This window comes from Coregonus lavaretus (assembly GCF_964263955.1).
Source record: "Coregonus lavaretus genome assembly, chromosome: 5".
Taxonomy (NCBI): Eukaryota; Metazoa; Chordata; class Actinopteri; order Salmoniformes; family Salmonidae; genus Coregonus; species Coregonus lavaretus.
In genome coordinates, this window is record NC_139992.1 from 16151259 (window position 1) to 16168920 (window position 17662).

Consider the following 17662-nt stretch of genomic DNA (forward strand, 5'->3'; position numbering starts at 1 on the left):
GCCTTCTAGGCAGAGTTGCAAAGAAAAAGCCGTATCTCAGACTGCCCATTTAATATTTTATTTTTATTGGCCAGTCTGAGATATGGCTTTTTCTTTGCAACTCTTTGACCCCAAGCTTTTGAACGGTAGTGTATATTTTTACATCTCCCGTTTGGCATGTCTTTTATGACACGGTTCACAGCAGCACTGACAGATGTATTGACATGACAACTGAGTCAGAGTTTTGAATGACCCTTCCCTCTCTTTTTTTCCATGTTGGCTGAAGACCTAGCTAACCAGTAACTAGCTAACACCAGACACAGATGAAAGGGGTAACATATAAGTATTTTTGCCATAGATGAATAGGGTAAACTTTTTGGGTAATATTTTAACTGCAAATCCAAAGCCCTAATCTTTGGATTTCACATGACTGGGAATACAGATATGCATCTGATGGTCACAGATACCTTTAAAATAAAGTAGGGGCGTGGATCAGAAAACCAGTCAGTATCTGGTGTGACCACCATTTGCACATGCGCGCGACACATCTCCTTCGCATAGAGTTGATCAGGCTGTTGATTGTAGCCTGTGGAATGTTGTCCCACTCCTCTTCAATGGATGTGTGAAGTTGCTGGATAATGGCGGGAACTGGAAAACGCTGTCGTACATATCGATCCAGAGCATCCCAAACATGCTCAATGGGTGACATGTCTGGTGAGTATGCAGGCCATGGAAGAACTGGGACATTTTCCATCTTCCAGGAATTGTGTACAGATCCTTTCGACATGGGGCTGTGCATTATCATGCTGAAACATGAGGTGATGGTGGCGGCTGACTCGCATGACAATGGGCCACAGGATCTCGTCACGTTATCTCGGTGCATTCAAATTGCCATTGATAAAATGCAATTGTGTTCATTGTTTGTAGCTTATGCCAGCCCATACCATAACCCCACCGCCACCATGGTGCACTCTGTTCACAACGTTGACATCAGCAAACCGCTCGCCCACACGATGCCATCTGTCCGGTACAGTTGAAACCGGGATTCATCCATGAAGAGTACACTTCTCCAGCGTGCCAGTGACCATCGAATGTGAGTATTTGCCCACTGAAGTCGGTTACGATGCTGAACAGCAGTCAGGTCAAGACCCTTATGAGGACGACAATCACACAGATGAGCTTCCCTGAGACAGTTTCTGACAGTTTGTGCAGAGATTATTTGGTTGTGCAAACCCACAGTTTCATCAGCTGTCCAGGTGGCTGGTCTGAGATGCTCCCGCAGGTGAAGAAGCCAGTTGTGGAAGTCCTGGGCTGGCGTGGCTACACATGGTCTGCGGTTGTGAGGCCGATTGGATGTACTGCCAAATTCTCTAAAATGACATTGGAGGCGGCTTATGGTACAGAAAATAACATTAAATTCTCTGGCAAAAGCTCTGGTGGACATTCCTGCAGTCAGCATGCCAATTGCACACTCCCTCAAAACTTTAGGACTCTGTGGCATTGTGTTGTGTGACAAAACTGCACATTTTAGTGACCTTTTAATGTCCCCAGCACAAGGTGCACCTGTGTAATGATCATGCTGTTTAATCAGCTTTTTGATATACCACACCTGTCAGGTGGATGGATTATCTTGGCTAAGGAGAAATGCTCACTAACAGTAACAGAGTTGTGCACAAAATGTTAGAGAAATAAACGTATTGTGCATATTGACAATTTCTGGGATCTTTTATTTCAGCTCATGAAACATGGGACACTTTACATGTTGTGTTTATGTTTTTGTTCAGTGTAGAAGCAATAGTCATTTTCCATAGTTTGGTCATCATACTTTGATCTGGTTTCCTTGAAATATCATCCAATTTCATGAAAAATATAATTTTGACTGTTCATGACCTTTAAGCATAGGGGGGTTTAAACTGGTGCTCAAAGTCTCTCACTGATTCAGATTTTCATACCATTATCATTCTATAATTATAAGTTCATTATATATTCTCTAAAGCTCTGAATATTTATTTGGATTATGCTGCAGTTAAAACATTACCCAATATTACGTCTGCCATTCATCATTATAGGCCAATACTCAAAAAATATTCTAGCCACAAAGTGTAATAATTCTCTATACAATTATAATACAAGCAATATTATAGTATTAGTTTATACAGTATTTTCAAACATTTAACAACACATTACTTACTTAATCCTCTTGGATCGTATTTAGATCATAAGGCTTCCATGAGAGAGTGCCACTGCTGCTGCTCTTCTGCCTTTTAGGGGTTGGCTTTCCCTGACAAGCCACAGTCCTTCATCTCCTTCTCCATGGTTCTTCACCAGGTTTCCTAACAAATCAACACATTCATATGTATACATTCAGTGTACCTTATCGTTTACCTTGATTCTACCGTTCTCTTTAACATTGTAACATTAATATTCATAATACAGTTTTATTAAGGGCAAAACAACATGCAGAATGTTTGGTGTGTGTGTGTGTGTGTGTGTGTGTGTGTGTGTGTGTGTGTGTGTGTGTGTGTGTGTGTGTGTGTGTGTGTGTGTGTGTGTGTGTGTGTGTGTGTGTGTGTGTGTGTGTGTGTGTGTGTGTGTGTGTGTGTGTGTGTGTGTGTGTGTGTGTGTGTGTGTGTGTGTGTGTGTGTGTGTGTGTGTGTGTGTGTGTATCCCCTAGTAGTCCCCTGTAGCTCAGTTGGTAGAGCATGGCGCTTGCAACGCCAGGGTTGTGGGTTCGTTTCCCACGGGGGGCCAGTATGAAAATGTATGCACTCACTAACTGTAAGTCGCTCTGGATAAGAGCGTCTGCTAAATGACATAAATGTAATGTGTATGTCCTATGTGCGCCCAACATAGAACAATTTGCATTTCAGACCTGACGTTTTGGCATATTGCAGCTCAGGGGGTGTTCACCCCTCTCTTGAGGTGTGACAGAGAGAGAGGAGTGTTATTGAGAGGTAGGTCGTTCTGATGTTTTGAAGTGGACACACAATATTTACATTCTATCCGATGACTTTTTATTCCAAGGTCAAAGTTGAATCACAATGCATTCAGTCCTATTCTAGACAACACATTATCTAAGATAATACCATTGCCTATGCTACTCATAATGTTATTATTTATTATCACTTAGATATCTGTCTCTAGAAATGTAATCTAAATACATTTTAAGTGGTAAGAATAAATGTCTGCATATAGTTTATTGTGCTTACAATTTGGTCTCCCAAAACTGGTTATTAGGCATCATTTTGACAAGCAATATGTTTTTCTAGACTGTGAGACAGGTGCAAGTGACACGACCGGACCCGCCGCAACAAATTCAAGAATTCAACAATTTTGGCAACTTCAAAAAGCCAATGGGAGCCTCCCTGGAGTTCTAGGAGGAGGGCTTCAATAAATCACCACTACCTTCGACCAATCCTGTTGACTGTGGCAGGAGACAGACATGCAAGGGGTGTGTCTCTTAGACTGCGAGAAGTCACTTCTTACCGTATCCAACTCGGAGAGAGTATTGGCATGATAAGCATTGCTTTACTATTTTGACAAGCCATATCACAGCGCTACTTTAGAACCTACGCTGCATCAATCTGTTTGAACTTCTATTCACATTTATTCACTAGACATAAATAAACCAGCCGGGGTGAAGAAGTAGAGTTGGACTAATTAGCCTGCTAACCCGAGTCAATAACCTAATTTCAAACTGAGACAACACGCGTCTACGTGTTCATCTTTTTCAAGCCGAAAGGGATTTTGCTTCTGGACATGTGAATCGAAGGAGTTACTGCGAACCCCTGAAAATGAAGCTACTAGCATCGGTTCTTTGTTGCTTCGGCTTTCTGCTCACTTCTGCGATGTTTCGGACGAGCTCTTCACAAGCAGGTGAGTGACTGACAGTTCGGTGTCTGCCTGGCTGCTGCGCAGCACAAGGTGTTTGGCTACACTTGTCACAACTGTGCGCGTTGCGCACGGAACAAAGTGTTGTTTTGTTGTATTGTCTATACCCTCTATGTTGATTTTCGTTCATATCTCCTATAAAATCACCCTGGCTCTATTCAAGAACATTGAAGAGTAGCCTTAAGTAGCCTATAGCCTGTGCGCCTCCTCCTAGTCAAAGAAGAGGTCGTATTGAGAAATATCATTATCTGTTAGGCTACGAGGTTATTCTATTGACACAATGATAAACGATCCGAAATGAAACTGTCATTTTGAGAGAGTGAAAATTGTGTTTGGATCGTGAAGAATTTCTTTATTTCCTATGTATTTCTCTCAACGAAATTTGAGGAATCTCAACCGACATGTTTCTGGCTTGGACAAACAGTGGACATCACATCACTGAGACCGAGACCAAGTCCACCCTAGCCTCCTGGCTCCTGCTACTGCTTCATTATTCTCATGTCGCGTCGTCCTTCGCTCTGTGAGAGTGAGGAGTGGTGGTGGGCATTTATAGTGGGCATCGATCCGTCTTGGTGTGTTTGTTTGTTTCAGAGAACATTCGATTCCTGTATATATATATATATTAGACTACTTGTAGTCATTCTTCTTCTCCTTCTTCTTCTTCTTCTTCTTCTTCTTCTTCTTCTTATTTGTACCATTATTATTATCAGTTGTTGTAGAAGGCTTAGTAGTAGTAGTAGTAGTAGTAGTATATAAGTAGTAGTAGTATAGGTTATGGAATAAAAGTATACTATATATCCTATAAGCGAGTATAGTAAAGAACTGAACTGAATTTTTAACGTCGCTCACATTCGTTGGCGCGCCCTGCTTGGAATAGAGCAGCTCTCCACACGGTGGTACTGTAGTATGAACCAGAGAGAGACGCTCTGGAAATCTTAATCCTCAACTCCGTGGCATGCAAAGGGACACAACGCGCGCTGACTGACACACACACACACACACACACACACACACACACACACACACACACACACACACTACAGAGAGATGGAGAGAGTGCTTTTGTGCGCATGGACCATAGACACAAACCAATACTTAATTGCTTGTCCTTAGCGCCAAAGCACTTGATATTTCAGTTTGTTTTTTCCATTCAGTCTGTAGCATACTCTTCGTTTATAACCAATATATATATATATTTTTTTAATGTTGTTATGTTATAACATATTTGGCAGGTATTATCAACTCTCGCTTCTAAATATCTAAACATCCTATAGACCCGTGCGCAGCAAGGAATTCACCATAGCACCACACGCTCCGTCCAACCTGCATGCGGTTTGTTCAAATATAAACATGCAATAAAGTGCACCCGCACTTCCCCGGGGCGACAAAACGTTGATTGAATAGCCGTTAGATTTTTAAAAAAGAGGTTGAATAGCCTTTAGATTTTTTAAAAAGAGGTTGAACGATAAGGGGATAGGGAAGGGAAGAAATAGCCTAACCTGTCCGCGCTGCATTTCTGATTAGACCTTTTTAGTCGATTACCTACACATTTTGTCATCCATATGAGTAATTATTAGAACCTTATTAGAACAATAAAATATTGTTATCAACATGTGTCATAATTTTGTGTAGTGTGTCTCGATTCCAGCCTTCCAGGCAATTACTTCTGATTATTTTTGGTATTTCTACTCTGTATATATCATACTGAAGTTGTATGGCGTATCGATGCTTCATCTGCTGCAGTGTGCCGTTTGGTTGTGTGTGGGTGTTTGTATTAGTGTATGTGTAGCCTTGTGCTTGCGTGTATTATGATCCCCAACATTCGCTGGACAGGATGTCAAGCACGAGGTGTTGAAAGCGAGAGAGGCTTATTACCTCAGCACTTCAACCTTGCCATGTGTACCACTGGGTGTCTCACAGCTGCACCTCTGATAAAACGCACCGGTTCCAAAATCCTCTCTGGAGTTACGTTGCTTACTGACAGAAGCTCTATATGACTTTTACAGACGGGTTCGGCCCAATGCCGTATATAAACCCTGGATTGCTGATGCTATGTATTGGCCATTAAGAGGCTTTGATGCCACCGGTCGGCCATATTGGCACTCCCCATTAGGAGAAGTCTTCCATAGAAATTAATGGAATTCTACAGTATTTCAATAATGCTTCGAGGACGAAATTATACTGAACAAAAATATGAATGCAACATGTAAAGTGTTGGTAAAAAAATCCCATAAATGTTCCATAAGCACAAAAATCGTATTTCTCTCAAATTATGTGCACAGACTTGTTTACATCCCTGTTATTGAGCATTTCTCCTTTGTCAAGATAATCCATCCACCTGACAGGTGTGGCATATCAAGAAGCTGATTAAACATCATGCTCATTACACAGGTGCACCTTGTGCTGGGGACAATAAAAGACCACTCTAAAATGTGCAGTTTTGTCACACAATACAATGCCACAGATGTCTCAAGGTTTGAGGGAGCGTGCAATTGGCATGCTGACTGCAGGAATGTCCACCAGAGCTGTTGCCAGAGAATTGAATGTTCATTTCACTACCATAAGCCGCCTTCCACGTCATTTTAGAGAATTTGGCAGTACGTCCAACCGGCCTCACAACCGCAGACCACGTTTAACCACGCATGCCCAGGACTTCCACATCCGGTATCTTCGGCTGCGGGATCATCTGTGGGGGGAGGGGGAGGTGAGGAATATTTCTGTCTATAATGAAGCCCTTTTGTGAGGAAAAACTCATTCTGATTGGCTGGGCCTGGCTCCCCAGTGGTTGGGTCTATGCCCTTCCAAACCCACCCATGGCTGCAACTCTGCCCAGTCATGTGAAATCCATAGATTAGGGCCTAATGGTTTATTTGGCTGATTTCCTTATATGAACTGTAACTCAGTATGTTCATATTTTTGTTCAGTGGGTACATGTATTTAAGTATTGTTGTTGTTGGAGTGGGGACAGTAACATTAGTAATCTATACAAATTATACTTTAAGGAAAATGTTGTTATATCTTTTTTATGTTTAGCTGACATAATATAATTTAAAAATATAAATTAAGGTGTCTGTAATAGAATAAATGTGGCAAAAACGAATGAAGACATTAATAAACACATGTTTTTTACAATGGTGGGGTAGTGCCAAGATGGGGGCAAGGTGGCTTCAACACAGCGCCCCTATCAGTCAACAAGTGTATAAATAAATCATTGGTTCGGCCCCTCTGAGGGCTGTGGCGGTCATTCATTTTCGTCTGCCGGTGATTGTGAAGCAAATAACTGCTGGTCTTACGGTAATTGACCGTTAATTAACATAAACACATTTAGAATCTCCTGGCTTCTACTCATAGCCTGCTAGCCACTGATGCAGACCTTTGGAACATCTACATTTAAAAAAGTAAAATAAATCCATCACAATAAAAAAACATAATATATATATATATATAAAAAAAAAATTTTTTCACCTTTATTTAACCAGGTAAGCCAGTTGAGAACAAGTTCTCATTTACAACTGCGACCTGGCCAAGATAAAGCAAAGCAGTGCGATAAAAACAACAACACAGAGTTGAAGAAAATGAAGAAAATGTAATCAGTGGAACAGAATCGCATACTATGAGGTGTCATGATGTTAGGCCCTGATCTGGCTATATGGCTGTTGGCTACACTAGTTCATTTAGCAGACAAGATTTGCTTAGAATTCCGTGGCATTATTTTATATTATTTTATAGTATGAAAAATACAATTGAACATAGCTGAATAAAATAGAAAGGATATTTTCTCCAAAGTATTTGAGGGAGTGCGCACATGTGGCTATTCTATGTTGAGTGTTAACAAAGAAACAGGTACTCCTACAGTGGGGAAAAAAAGTATTTAGTCAGCCACCAATTGTGCAAGTTCTCCCACTTAAAAAGATGAGAGAGGCCTGTAATTTTCATCATAGGTACACGTCAACTATGACAGACAAAATGAGATTTTTTTTCCCAGAAAATCACATTGTAGGATTTTTAATGAATTTATTTGCAAATTATGGTGGAAAATAAGTATTTGGTCAATAACAAAAGTTTCTCAATACTTTGTTATATACCCTTTGTTGGCAATGACACAGGTCAAATGTTTTCTGTAAGTCTTCACAAGGTTTTCACACACTGTTGCTGGTATTTTGGCCCATTCCTCCATGCAGATCTCCTCTAGAACAGTGATGTTTTGGGGCTGTCGCTGGGCAACACGGACTTTCAACTCCCTCCAAAGACTTTCTATGGGGTTGAGATCTGGAGACTGGCTAGGCCACTCCAGGACCTTGAAATGCTTCTTACGAAGCCACTCCTTCGTTGCCCGGGCGGTGTGTTTGGGATCAAGACCCAGCCACGTTTCATCTTCAATGCCCTTGCTGGTTTTCACTCAAAATCTCACGATACATGGCCCCATTCATTCTTTCCTTTACACGGATCAGTCGTCCTGGTCCCTTAGCAGAAAAACAGCCCCAAAGCATGATGTTTCCACCCCCATGCTTCACAGTAGGTACGGTGTTCTTTGGATGCAACTTAGCATTCTTTGTCCTCCAAACACGACGAGTTGAGTTTTTACCAAAGAGTTATATTTTGGTTTCATCTGACCATATGACATTCTCCCAATCCTCTTCTGGATCATCCAAATGCACTCTAGCAAACTTCAGACGGGCCTGGACATGTACTGGCTTAAGCAGGGGGACACGTCTGGCACTGCAGGATTTGAGTCCCTGGCGGCGTAGTGTGTTACTGATGGTAGGCTTTGTTACTTTGGTCCCAGCTCTCTGCAGGTCATTCACTAGGTCCCCCCATGTGGTTCTGGGATTTTTGCTCACCGTTCTTGTGATCATTTTGACCCCACGGGGTGAGATCTTGCGTGGAGCCCCAGATCGAGGGAGATTATCAGTGGTCTTGTATGTCTTCCATTTCCTAATAATTGCTCCCACAGTTGATTTATTCAAACCAAGCTGCTTACCTATTGCAGATTCTGTCTTCCCAGCCTGGTGCAGGTCTACAATTTTGTTTCTGGTGTCCTTTGACAGCTCTTTGGTCTTGGCCATAGTGGAGTTTGGAGTGTGACTGTTTGAGGTTGTGGACAGGTGTCTTTTATACTGATAACAAGTTCAAACAGGTGCCATTAAAATAGGTAACGAGTGGAGGACAGAGGAGCCTCTTAAAGAAGAAGTTACAGGTCTGTGAGAGCCAGAAATCTTGCTTGTTTGTAGGTGACCAAATACTTATTTTCCACCATAATTTGCAAATAAATTCATAAAAAATCCTACAATGTGATTTTCTGGATTTTTATTTCTCAATTTGTCTGTCATAGTTGACGTGTACCTATGATGAAAATTACAGGCCTCTCTCATCTTTTTAAGTGGGAGAACTTGCTCAATTGGTGGCTGACTAAATACTTTTTCCCCCCACTGTATATGCTTAATTTTAAGGTTGCATGATTAGACACTAATGATAATTTGAAAAAAGTCGCTTGAAAGGCATGAGCTCTGCTTTGATTTTTGCTCAGGCTGTACACACTTCATCAGTCTCTCATTCACAATTTGACAAGCACTTGATAATGCTTTGAATTTCCCGGCTGCATCCCCTTTGTGTGGCTGTACTGCCCCCCCCCCAAAAAAAAACATGCCTTTTTGTGCCATTGGGCTGAATATAATAATTATAATTCCCTTCTCCCGGCTGGGCGCACCGAAGCACCTGGCTCTCCGTCGCGTGATCAGGTCTTTCTCATAGGCTACAAGTGACGACAGACACATCGAGGACACAACTGCGCGAGTTCTCATCCAATTCCGAGACGCATACTGAAGATATTGTAAGAACTCTCCATACTTTTACTTTTCGTCAGCCAACAAGATGAGTAGGCCTAACGAACAGCAAACGCACTAGCCTATGTCAATCTACTATCCCTCATAGTACAAAAGTTAACCTATTCTGTGCGAGAAATAAATATTCCAAACATAGTCTGGGACAGTTGTCGGATGCGATAGATCCCAAATGAATACATCCACTAGCATCAAAACATTTTTTTAAATTAATGAGGCTAACACCACAGATCAGAACGTTTAGCTTAAAATGTTGATAAACTATTATGCTATTTCTTACATTTACATTTTAGTCATTTAGCAGACGCTCTTATCCACCCCGTGGGAAACGAACCCACAACCCTGGCGTTGCAAGCGCCATGCTCTACCAATTGAGCTACAGGGAACTACATTACTTTACATTATAAGCGCAGCAATGCATACATGGCAGTAGGACAAAAGCGCAAATGTTCCATTAGCAGGAAAACACCATTCTCAAAATTGACTGCAACTGTGATTATGCATGTAAGGCTTTAATTATAAAGGTGCATTTTTATGGTTAATATTATCTTCCCCAAACTTGAAACTCACGCGCTGCATATGTATGCAAGTTAGGCTCTACACCTGTTGTAAAGCGGATTAATGTGCTTAAGTTTAAGAAGTTATTTGGCCACTTTAGTTATGATACAAACGTTGGGCTATACGTTTTGATTTTTTAAATACATTCTAAGGCTGCATGATGCAACTCTAATGATGATTTGAAAAAAGTTGCACGAAAGGCATGAGCTCTGCTTTGTTTTTTTTGCGCAGGCTGTACACACTTAATCAGTCTCTCATTCACATTTTGACAAGCACTTGATAATGCCGGCGGCAAATATATAATTCACAAGTGATAGGCTAATATTGTCACCCATCAGACTATTCTTGATTTAATCTTGTCTTTAGATATACTAAATAATATATGTGTGAAATTTGTTTTGATTTAGAATGGGGCATTATCATGCACCGGTCTCAAAACAGGGGCAGGGGAAAAAAATACATGTCACCTATGCACTTAAATGGAAGACGCTATTCCCGTGGTTCATTTTTATGCCATCCTGTTGTATTAGGAAAGTTGAGAAATAAATATAGTAGGCCTAGCCGATAGAAAGCTGATGGGATCCTCCTCTTTTTAATAGAGGCCATCACTCTATTTTCTCACACAATTGCATAGCCTATAGAAATGTTGCAAAACATGAGCTCAGGGGCTCTCATTAAGTGTTCGATTAGATTTTCGATTACATTTGCATTGATGTCAGAGTGATTAGAGGGACAAAAGAGTGCCGAATACCAGGCAGTTAGCAAGTTTGGTAGGCTTCAAATGACCAGCAGCAGCATCAGAGCTTGGAAAAGCCTAATTACCATGATTAAACGGTCATGTGGAATTTGACTACTATTATGATTCGTGACCGCTGGTATGACGGTAATACGGTCACCGGTAACAGCCCTAGCCCCTACAGAGTTGCATTTTGCGTGCGAAATGGCACTCTATTCCCTATTTAGTGCACTACATTTGAGCAGCACTAGGCCTACTGTACGGATATAAAGTAGGCTGTCGTGGTAGGCCATCGCGAGGACTGATACTTGCAAGGTGAGAATAAATAGGTGCCAAATGTAGGCTACATACACTATTTACAAAACAATAAACAGGACTAAGAGCAAATAGTGAAAAGCTACTAGCCTACCTAAGACTTGACCCAGACTCTAAATATGCTTGTTACCCGGCCGCATGCAAACCTGTCCCCGGTCTGGCCAAACTGCTACAACAGGAAATATGGGGTTTAAATACCCTCTACTCATAATGCATTTCCTCACGGAAATCAACCAATCAACCAATGAACAGGTGGGCATGCGCCATGACACAGTTTAAACATGGCGCTCTCAAACTTACTTGCCTCAATTGGCAATGAGGGGATTCGATTAATCTGTCCAGTGTAGGCGTGTTTTGCGCCGGGTGAAAGTTGATTGCATTCATTTTGGAACCGGGCTGCCTCCTGGCGTATTCGCCTCAAAACAAAAGTGACTTAATTAGCATGTGTATTAATGAGTATGATTCTGTGTTTTCACATGCAAAAGTGATTACTTTTGATAAAAACACTATCTGCCTTCCCAATGAAAACTAGTTTGAAAATTTAAACATACAGTATATTTAATGGAAAGTAGATGTTGTATGTTTCTGGACGATGCACCATGCTGCCTTGTTGACAACATGACCGAGCGGAGCAAATTACTGTTTGATTTGAGAAGGGCGCTCCTCCCTCACCACTTTTGCCTGTTCACGTCACGGTCCATAGACCGGCAACCTGGGACTCAGCATAATCCAATCCCCACCAGGAAACACAAAGATTGCCTCTACAATTATGAGGATAAACAAAGTAAGCATTTACATTTCTTTAGCCTATTCGTTATTCTTAAACGTGATCACTTTGTATTGCTACAATGCATGCATGCATTGAAAGAGTAATTAGTGTGAAGCCAAACAGAAAGTTTGATGCCAAAACCAAATGAATGGACGTGCAACCACAACCTACAAGGCCTACATTTATTTAACTTTTCACACTTGATCAGCAATCAAATAGTGGAGAACCTATGTAATCATATTTCCAATAAACAGTTTTAATGAATGACTTGTTGACGTCGTATACCTACTTGTTAGGAATGATTAAATCATGGCCATCAGTAAAATGACATGGCAATATAGGGCGCCATCTCAGACGTTATTTGTGTTTGCCATCTTTGCTACCTTTAGACAACGTTCGTGCTCTGAAGGAAGTGCAATTGCCATGAAAGAAGGGAAAAATTAAATAAAAAATTAAATGTCTGAGTCTTATGAATATTTATTGAATTACAAAAAATACTCCAATTTAATTTTGGCCTTTATCAAGGGAAATAGAATGTAGTCTCTTCTACGATGTTTTGATCCTTTTTCATCATGAATTATATTTAATGTTTGCCTAGGGCTATATCCCCCTGGTATTTTCGGTTGCACTATGTTTGAAATGTTACAATTTATCAATCTAATTCATGTAAATGAAGGATACTACATGATTAAGGTAATTTCATGTTTTCAGATTTTAATGTCTGACATTAAAGATGGCTTTGATTTATGTAGTGTCAATATTCTGAATTATTACCCTGGGTATCTCCACATACAGAGCAGAGGCTACAGTAGCTGAAATTACATGGACAAGTTGTTTGGTTGACCTTTGATTGTTTCTATTATAATGCCCATCTTGAGTTCATAGTACATCTACATATTTACATGGCCTGACTGACTCAGACAGGGAGGCTGGACTACAAATAAATTGAATATGTTGTGACTTTCACCATTTCTAAACCCCGTCACTTGTGTTCCTCTCTATCTAGCAAAAAAATTATGGTGTCATTTTCTGCCCACACAGCAAAACACCGCCATCACACACATACCCTCTTATTCATTTCTCTCCCGTCTTTGTCTATGAAAGAAGATGTGACCAATTAAAGACTTTAAGTCTGGGAAAACTCCAGGGTTGGATGGCATACAAGTCGAGGTATACCAAACCTTTTTTGATATACTAAGAGGACCGTTATTAGCATTTTTTAACCACTCATATGTAAATGGTAGATTATCTGACACTCAAGAAGATGGTTTGATGTCATTATTACTGAAACAGGATACAAGTGGAAAATATAAAGATCCAGTCCATTTACAAAATTGGAGGCCCCTTACACTTCAGTGTTGTGATGCAAAAATCCTAGCGAAATGTATAGCGCATAGATTAAAAAAGGTATTGTCGGATATTATTCATTCTAATCAGACAGGTTTTTTACATGGAAGATACATTGGAGATAATATAAGGCAAGTATTGGAAACAATAGAACACTATGGAAAATATGGGAAACCAGGCCTGCTATTCATAGCAGACTTCGAAAAGGCATTTGATAAAGTTCGACTGGGGTTTATATATAAATGCCTGGACCATTTCAATTTTGGAGAATCTCTTATTAAATGGGTCAAAATCATGTATAGTAACCCTAGGTGTAAAATAGTAAATAATGGCTATTTCTCAGAAAGTTTTAAACTGTCAAGAGGAGTGAAACAAGGTTGTCCACTATCGGCATATCTATTTATTGTGGCCATCGAGATGTTAGCTATTAAAATCAGATCCAATAATAATATCAGAGGATTAGAAATACAGGGCTTAAAAACAAAGGTGTCATTGTACGCTGATGATTCATGTTTTCTTTTAAATCCACAACTAGAATCCCTCCACAGCCTCATAGAGGATCTAGATAAATTTTCTAACCTCTCTGGATTACAACCAAGTTATGACAAATGTACTATATTACGTATTGGATCACTAAAAAATACAATTTTACATTACCATGTAGTTTACCAATAAAATGGTCTGATGGTGATGTGGATATACTCGGAATACATATCCCAAAGGAAATAAATGATCTCACTTCAATAAATTTTAATAGAAAGTTAGCAAAAATAGATAAGATCTTACTACCATGGAAAGAAAAATACCTGTCAATTTGTGGAAAAATCACCCTGATTAACTCTTTAGTATTATCCCGGTTTACCTATTTGCTTATGGTCTTGCCTACGCCTAGCGAACAGTTTTTTAAATTATATGAGAAAAAAATATTCAATTTTATTTGGAACGGCAAGCCAGACAAAATTAAAAGTACATATTTATATAATGAATATGAATTTGGAGGACAGAAATGATTAAATATTAAAACATTAGACCTATCACTAAAAGCTTCAGTCATACAAAAGTTATACTTAAATCCGAACTGGTTCGCAAGCAAATTAGTAAGATTGTCTCAGCCAATGTTCAAGAAAGGCCTTTTTCCCTTTATTCAGATTACAACAACTCATTTGCAGTTATTTGAAAAGGAAATCATCTCCCAAATATCACTATTTCTAAAACAAGCCATAGAAAGTTGGTTGCAATTTCAATTTAATCCTCCAGATACGACAGAACAAATAATGCAACAAATATTGTGGTTAAATTCAATTATACTAATTGACAAAAAAACTTTATTTTTTGACAGAATGTTTAAAAAAGGTATAATCTTCGTAAATGATATCATCGGTAGGACTGGTGGAGTTATGCAGCTAACAAAAACATATGGAAATGTCTGCTCTACCCAAAATTACAACCAAATAATTGCAGCCTTACCGCAAAAGTGGAAGAGGAAAGTGGAAGGGGGAGAAAGTAAGGAACTTGTCTGTCGGCCTTGCATTAAAGAACATAATTGGTTAAGGAAAACTGTGATAAATAAAAAAGTATATCAGTTTCACTTAAGGACCAAAGGATTGACAGCCGTCCCATATAGATTGCAAAATAGTTGGGAAGAGATCTTTGACGTACCGATCCCATGGCATAGTGTTTATGAACTGACACGCAAAACGACACCGGATTCAAAAATTAGAATCTTTCAATTTAAATTATTATATAAAATTCTTGCTACCAATAGAATGTTATTTATATGGGGGATACAATCTTCCCAGCTCTGCAGATTTTGCTGTGAAGAGACAGAATCATTAGATCATTTGTTTTGGTTCTGTCCATTTGTAGCTTGTTTTTGGACACAGGTCCAGGAATGGCTAAAGGATTGCAATATTTACCTGGAGCTAACCTTGCAGATAGCATTACTGGTTGATCTGAAAAGTCATAGTCAATCGATCAATAATATAATAATACTTTTAGCAAAAAAAATTCTTTTTAATTCACAATCTGTAGAAGCAATGAGAATAGAAAGGTTCAGAACTTTTGTAAAACATCACAGTACGGTTGAAATATATATGGCAAATAGAAATCCTATATGGATGGTGTTAAGAGATAGATGGGAGGTATTGCATAGAGTTGAAGGATGGGACTAATAACAAATAACAACAAATAATAACAAAGATAGCTAATAATGTAAGCATACTGTGTCCATAATAAGTATATAGGTTGTATGTTGGGAGCTTTTGGGAAAGAGCACAGTTAGAAAGATATGGCATATAGAAGCAAAACGGATGGACATCATGAAAATGATCGGAGAGGTTGAGAGTAGAAGAAGTTCAGGAGCAAAAAATAAATAAATATATATATATATATATACAATAGAATTATTGTAAAATTAACTGTGTCCATAAGGTGTAGATAGTAAGTATAGACCGGAAGTAGAGGCCTGGGCATTGTTGTTCACTAATTTACTCCAAGTAGGGAAAGGATGGCGGGGTTGAAAAGTAATAAAGGGGAGTATATATATAAAAAACATGGGGGATTGGAAGTGATGCAGACAATTATATCTGCAATATTAAGCTGATCCACCCCCACCCAAAAAAAAAGAAAAAAAAAAGAAAAAAAAAAGAAGATGTGACCTCTGTGTCTCTGGCACTCAGCTGGAAGAACAGCTAGCCTTGATTCCCAGGCGATCCCCTCTGTAGCCAAGTGGAGGCAGACTAGCAGGCTTCTTGTGAGGCGCTCTGCACAAGCTGCTGTCTGCGCTAGCTGCTCTCTAAGTTAAGGGTCTCACTCAGATGCAGAACATGCACTACACACAGCAACAATGTCCCCCCTCTCTGCTGAAGAGAGCAGCGAAAGCAGTGACACCAGGAGACGTGTGTGTGTGTGTGAGTACGGTGGCTTCGAAAGGGGGGAGTGATAGGGCATCGATGTTATGTTTTGAGTTGTTGGTTGTTTTCTGTCCCCCAGTATTAGATTCAGTGAGTGTTGATGAGAGAGAGAGTAGCCTACCTGACCTTTGCATCACCCTATACACTCATAAGACACGTGTGCCGCAGCTATACAGCTATACACCGCACAAGGATGGGCAGTAGGGTGCTTGTGTTTTGCCAGTGTCATTGTCATCCATCAAAATCTCCCCCGCTTGAGAATTTCTTAATTGAATTCTGAGCACCGTCCCACCCCGAGGTCCACAGGACGGTAATTCATCACATGTAGCCTAGTCCTACTGCTGCACATGAGATTGCACATTATGAATGTGTGATTAAGGCTAATACTGCTACATGAGACAATTAAACCACTTTGCTTCTGATTAGGCCATGTGAGTTTCCCTCTTTCTTTTACTGTCTTTCTGTCTCTGTCTCTCTCTATTTCTCTCATCTTCTTTATCTCTCTCTCTTTCTTCCTCTCTCTGCCTCTCTTTCTTCCCCTCCTCTCTTTCTGTCTCTCTCTCTCTCTCACTTTCTCTCTCCTCTTCATTTTCATAATGCTTTATCTATGGTCTCAGTAGCTCCACTCTCCTCTCTGAAAGTCAATCTTCTTTTTATTCTTGTTTTTCTTGATTATTTACGGTGGTATATCTGACCTGACGAAGATCCATGTTGGATTGAAACGTTGTCAATACAGGTGGTAAACTGGGAGCATATTCAGTGTGTGGGCCTCTCTGTTCTTTTCAAGTTTACTTCTTTAGCCCAGCACCTAAGTTTTTAAGGATGTGTGTATGACCACAAATATTTATTTACATCGGTACATCCCCATAACATGGCCAGTAGTCTAAAGGTGCTTGCTGGCATTGTGTAGCAATTACAACTTACACTAACTGTGTGGTGTCTGAGAGTATAGGCTGAGAGCCAAGAATACTAGCCAATGATACCATGGATGTTCCCCCTCTCTCTCTCTCTCTCTCTCTCTCTCTCTCTCTCTCTCTCTCTCTCTCTCTCTCTCTCTCTCTCTCTCTCTCTCTCTCTCTCTCTCTCTCTCTCTCTCTCTCTCTCTCTCTCTCTCTCTCTCTCTCTCTCTCTCTCTCTCTCTCTCTCTCTCTCTCTCTCTCTCTCTCTCTCTGTGTGTGTCTCTCAAGTCAAGTTTAATGAACTTCTCTTTACAGAAAAAGTAATAAGCCCTCAAATGTAAATTACATCAGCCACTGTTTGCTGGGTCTCGGTGAAGTAATCAATTCTCCTTGTTTTAATTAGGATGTCTAATGTA

At 40.0% G+C, this 17662-nt stretch overlaps 1 pseudogene across 1 annotated transcript in view; it reads left to right on the top strand.

Annotated features, from left to right (window-relative positions):
- The first annotated feature begins 3773 nt into the window (after positions 1-3773).
- The window catches only part of LOC311128815 (receptor tyrosine-protein kinase erbB-4-like), a 506504-nt pseudogene continuing 492615 nt past the window's right edge, over positions 3774-17662 (top strand). Inside the window, exon 1 of the transcript in view lies at positions 3774-3855. The product of the transcript in view is annotated as a receptor tyrosine-protein kinase erbB-4-like (transcript). The remainder of the gene's footprint in view (positions 3856-17662) is intronic.